The sequence below is a fragment of the Schistocerca americana genome, chromosome 1, assembly GCF_021461395.2.
Source record: "Schistocerca americana isolate TAMUIC-IGC-003095 chromosome 1, iqSchAmer2.1, whole genome shotgun sequence".
NCBI classification, from domain to species: domain Eukaryota; kingdom Metazoa; phylum Arthropoda; class Insecta; order Orthoptera; family Acrididae; genus Schistocerca; species Schistocerca americana.
In genome coordinates, this window is record NC_060119.1 from 19,359,419 (window position 1) to 19,365,395 (window position 5,977).

Consider the following 5,977-nt stretch of genomic DNA (forward strand, 5'->3'; position numbering starts at 1 on the left):
ACCGTTAGGCCGTCTTCCGCTCACGCCCCAACATGGTGCAGCCCGCCTCCAGTGGTGTCGCGACAGGCGTGAATGGAGGGACGAATGGAGACGTGTCGTCTTCAGCGATGAGAGTCGCTTCTGCCTTGGTGCCAATGATGGTCGTATGCGTGTTTGGCGCCGTGCAGGTGAGCGCCACAATCAGGACTGCATACGACCGAGGCACACAGGGCCAACACCCGGCATCATGGTGTGGGGAGCGATCTCCTACACTGGCCGTACACCACTGGTGATCGTCGAGGGGACACTGAATAGTGCACGGTACATCCAAACCGTCATCGAACCCATCGTTCTACCATTCCTAGACCGGCAAGGGAACTTGCTGTTCCAACAGGACAATGCACGTCCGCATGTATCCCGTGCCACCCAACGTGCTCTAGAAGGTGTAAGTCAACTACCCTGGCCAGCAAGATCTCCGGATCTGTCCCCCATTGAGCATGTTTGGGACTGGATGAAGCGTCGTCTCACGCGGTCTGCACATCCAGCACGAACGCTGGTCCAACTGAGGCGCCAGGTGGAAATGGCATGGCAAGCCGTTCCACAGGACTACATCCAGCATCTCTACGATCGTCTCCATGGGAGAATAGCAGCCTGCATTGCTGCGAAAGGTGGATATACACTGTACTAGTGCCGACATTGTGCATGCTCTGTTGCCTGTGTCTATGTGCCTGTGGTTCTGTCAGTGTGATCATGTGATGTATCTGACCCCAGGAATGTGTCAATAAAGTTTCCCCTTCCTAGGACAATGAATTCACGGTGTTCTTATTTCAATTTCCAGGAGTGTATAACGTGCAGTGGGCGTAGGAGGTGCCCTGTGCTCCCTTCTCACAGTCAAGGTCTACGACGAGTCGAAGCAGGTGCAACAGTTTCGTAAAGGCTGCGAACGCTGCACAAAACACTTCATAAAGACGTACTGAGCGGCACGCGTGGCATAGTGGGAGCACGGCTACCGGACTCGGAACGTGCTGCAAGACTGACTGTCGCGTGTGCGGTTACTTGTAACTGACGGCGTGATGGGAAGAAACCAAAGTCTGCCTTCAAATGACCACTCGGCACAGTGCAAAGAGATGTAGAGACACGATTTCCTGACCCACTAAATAAAGTCTCGCCACTACAGCTCATGATTTACGTAGCACGTTACGAAATAAAAACGACACCCATGTTCATTGAACTTAAGGCAGATCAGCAGCTACGTTTATGTATATTTAGTGTTAAGTCAGGCTAAGTACTAATCTCTGTGACTTTTATTTGTTACATGTTTGTCTTGCCTATGATGAGACAACTACGAAACCCAGAAGGAGATATACTGGGACGTTATCAAATAGATCCTGGTATAAAGAGGGAGCCAGTGGAAACCATAAGCAACTATAAGGAAGAATTTATCGCACTTACCACTCCATATACCCTTGCTAACCCTACAGCCTGGATCGGCACACCGAAATATACGACTTCTTGTGAAACTTTTTTATTTTCAGGAAAAATGTAATTGTAGAGTCATTTTGTTGTCAGCGTGCTATTGAAAATGTTATTTGTTCACAGGAACAATGATGCTGCAAACCATCATAAAGAATTGAACTCTGCACTTGTTTAAAATGTAATGTAATATTCATGTATTTGATTGCAAAGGACGATGCAGTAATTTTTGTGCTTAGTATGTAAGTTAATGTATATTTTGTGTACTCTAGTGTATATGTTTCGTTTTCATTGTAAAGTGCCAGGGCCGGCACCAGAATTATATAAGCAAAGTGGTGATGAGAAATCCCTAAAGAGACGAACAGTGCAATTCAAGTACGTGTGTCAAGTGGTTGGGCTCATTACCCGAAATTTGACATTTCTTCGGACAATATGCCCAAGGTGGGGATATAAAGGAACTTAATAATTTTTTCTTATGTACTGATAAATGTGTAGATAATTATTCGGCTCTCACACCGAAGATCCACTTGAAAAGTATTTAACACTGACTGATAAAACAAGCTTTACGCTCTTCGTTTATTACTTTTAGTATCAGTGACCTTTCGTTCTTCTCATGTCCTGGTGATAAATACAAATGGCTCTGAGCACTATGGGACTTAACATCTGAGGTCATAAGTCCCCTAGAACTTAGAACTACTTAAACCTAACTAACCTAGGGACATCACACACATCCATGCCCGATGCAGGATTCGAACCTGCGTTCGTAGCGGTCGCGCGGTTCCAGACTGAAGCGCCTGGAACCGCTCGGCCACAGCGGCCGGCCCTGGTGATAAGACGCGCTGTGTAGTTACTAGTGAAACTGTGCTGGATAATGAAAGCAACTTCCGAAACAAAACGACTTCGTCAGCTCCTGTGACTCTGGGAGATTACTATTATTTTAATTTTGTATGGAGAATTTTGATGGAGGCGACGACCTTCACGACGGCGCTTCTCAACAATAGAGGCAGGTGAACGTGTTCGTCTCCTTCCAGTCGTGGCCACCAGTGTCAATTCCAGTATTTAGCTCATATTTGCCGCGACATTCAAAACCTGCCATCTTTTTTTTTTTCATTTAATTACGAAGTCCGACTATTTTCTTTTTCAGGTGAATAAATGCATTTTAACCACAATTCTTTTTCCACATGGAATGATAGTACTTAGAATGTACGTGCCTCTATCCCGGTCGTACATTTGCATACAAATGCGTGTTCCGACGTAACTATATACTTATGACCGTTTCCTTTACAGTATAAATTGACTCACTCACGAATGTACGAGGGGCGTTTGAAAAGTCCGTGTAAAGTCCGAGAGATGGCACCACCGGTGCATATCGAAGTCATGTTTAGTTAGGAGCATCTTTGGAAAGAATGCACACCAAGCAGTGATCTCCTTAGTATAGAGATCACTGACACCAAGTTTCAGCCATGTTGGTCTATTTCTTTGTGTTTGGCATTCGTGTGAATCAAGGAAGTCGAGTGATGGTCAAAAAATGGACGAAAAAGGATTTCGTGTGGTGATTAAACATTACTTTATGAAAGGTAAAACGCCTCAGGAGACTAAAGAGAAGCTTGATAAACGTTACAGTGACTCTGTACCTTCGATTAGAATAGTTTGTAAGTGGTTTCAAAATTTTCGGAGTGGCCATATGGGCACAAGTGATGCTGAACGTTCTGGACGCCCTGTAGAGGTTACGACTCCAGAAATCATTGATGAAATCCATGATATGGTGATGGATGACAGAAGAGCTAAGGTGGGTGAGATTGCTAGTGCTATGGGCATCTCGAATGAATGGGTACATAATATTTTGCATAAACATTTGGACATGAGAAAGCTATCTGCAAGATGGGTTCCGTGATTGCTGACGCTTGGCCAAAAACGGAATCGTCTGAAGTGTTGCAAGGATTGTTTGCAGCTGTTCAGGAAGAATCTGCAGGACTTTAAGCGTCGTTTTATCACTGTGCATGAGACATGGATACATTACTATACTCCTGAGACCAAACAACAATGTAAACAATGGGTTACCAAGAGAGAATCTGCACCAAAAAAGGCGAAGACCATTCCTTCGGCCGAAAAGGTTATGGCGACTGTCTTTTGGGATCCGCAAGGGATAATCCTCATCGACTATCTGAAAAAAGATAAAAATATTACAGGTGCAAATTATTCATCGTTATTGGACCATTTGAAAACCGAGCTGCAAGAAAAACGCCGGACCGCAAAAAAGTCCTTTTCCATCAAGACAATGCACCAGCACACACCTCAGCAGTTGTGGTTGCAAAAATAATGGAAATAAGATTTCAACTCGTTTCACATCCCCCTATTCTCCAGACTTGGCTCCCTCGGACTACTATTTGTTCCCCAATTTCAAGAAATGGCTGGCGGGACAAAGATTTTATTCAAATGAGGAGGTGATTGCAGCAACTAATAGCTATTTTGCAGACTTGGACAATTCCTATTATTTGGAAGGGATCAACAAATGTGGATAGCGTTGGACAAAGTGTATAAGTCTAAATGGAGACTATGTCGAAAAATTAAAACTTTTTACCCCAAACACGTAAGTAGTTTTTATTTTTGCACGAACTTTTCAAACTCCCCTCGTACGTGACCTCTTATTTTGTGTATCAGGCGGGTGTATTCCTTGACAACATTACTTTTAGTATTCAGTGGCTTAGTTTCCACAATTGACCTCTGCCTGTGTCTCAATGGCCCTTCATGCAAAATATTTATCACGCGACATTCATACTAACTCCCATTTCAAATTTACGACACTGGTTGAGTAACTTTCTAACAATTTTACAGGGCAGTTACAGGTCCCCTGGGGCACACCCGTAGTTACTTCTACATCTAATGATGGCTCCACATTCAAAGTAACATTCTGCATCCTCCCTACCAAAAAGTCCTTTATCCTGTCACAAGTTTCACTTGATACCTCATATGATCATGCTTTTGACAATAAGTGTAGCTGTTGTGCTGAGTCAAATGCTTTTCAGAAATCAAGAAACAATGCATCTAACTGACTGACTTGATCCAAAGCTTTCAGTAAGTCATGTGAGAAAAGTCCAAGTTGGGTTTCACATGCTGGTTTGCATGGAGGAGGTCATTTTGTTTGAAATACCTCATGTTTGAGCTCAGAGTATGTTCTAAGATTCTACAACAAATCAGTGTCAAGGATGTTTCCAGAATGAGATTTTCACTCTGCAGTGGAGTGTGCGCTGATATGAAACTTCCTGGCAGATTAAAACTGTGTGCCAGACCGAGACTCGAACTTGGGACCTTTGCCTCTCGGGGGCAAGTGCTCTACCAACTGAGCTACCCAAGCACGACTCCCGCCCCGTCCTCACAGCTTTACTTCTGCCAGCACCTCGTCTCCTACCTTCCAAACTTAACAGGAGCTCTCCTGCGAACCATGCAGAACTAGCACTCCAGAAAGAAAGGATATTGCGGAGACATGGCTTAGCCACAGCCTGGGGGATGTTTCCAGAATGAAATTTTCAGTCTGCACTCCGCTGCAGGTGCTGGATATGGCTTTCTCCAACTTCTGCTCAGTTCCGACTTAAATTGGAACGATCACATGCTGTAGAAATGGGGGCAGTTGCAGGATGCACAGGAACTGACTAAAACCACCTTGGAAATTTACTGTAGCAGATAGATTCAAGAATGGTGACTCGTTTTGAGATATGAGAGTGCTAGAAATATGATTCACTTGTAGCTGTGATCCAACACAGGTATGTGATTGAATGGAAGGACTTGATTCCAAATCACAGTGTATAGCGTAACACTAGAGATCTGAAAAGCTAGTGTACATTTCTTATTACCTCAATCAGTCATCGGCTATAACTCAGTGGATATATCGCAGAACCTCTGACATGGTATCGAGGCAGAATAAGTTGCAAGTACTATAGAAATATCTAGCTAGGGCGGTGTGAGGGAGTTGCAAATACCACTTACATACCACGTTCCTTAGTCAAATCACCCTCAAAATTCAGCGATTTTACAAGGAAGTTGTATCATGGGCTACGTATAACTGAAGTGCTGGTCTGATAATACACATTCCTATGATAGGGTGTCCATTTCACTTTAATTGAAAAAGGGGACATTTGAAATAAAGTAGAGAAAAACCTGGGACAATGAAGAAAAACAAACGGGACATAAATATTGTATTGACTAAATTTAATAAACATCAAGTTTACCTTTACAACATGCACTCAGATGATCCCAAATCACTTTTTACAATTATTCTGCCACACTATCACCGTACTTTTCACTTTTATGTACTTTATCAAGAAGTTCATTTTCGTTTGAAATTGTATCAGAACAGTCAGTACACGATACACCATTAAAGTGCGTTTTGACAATGAGCAAGGCCCTCACTGTTTCAACTTTCATTCTGTTTTTTTCATCTGGCCACAAAGAGTTCGCTAACGAAAACACACGTTCCACAGTAGCATTTGACCCAGGAGTTGCTAAACAAAACTCCTCCAAATGAATC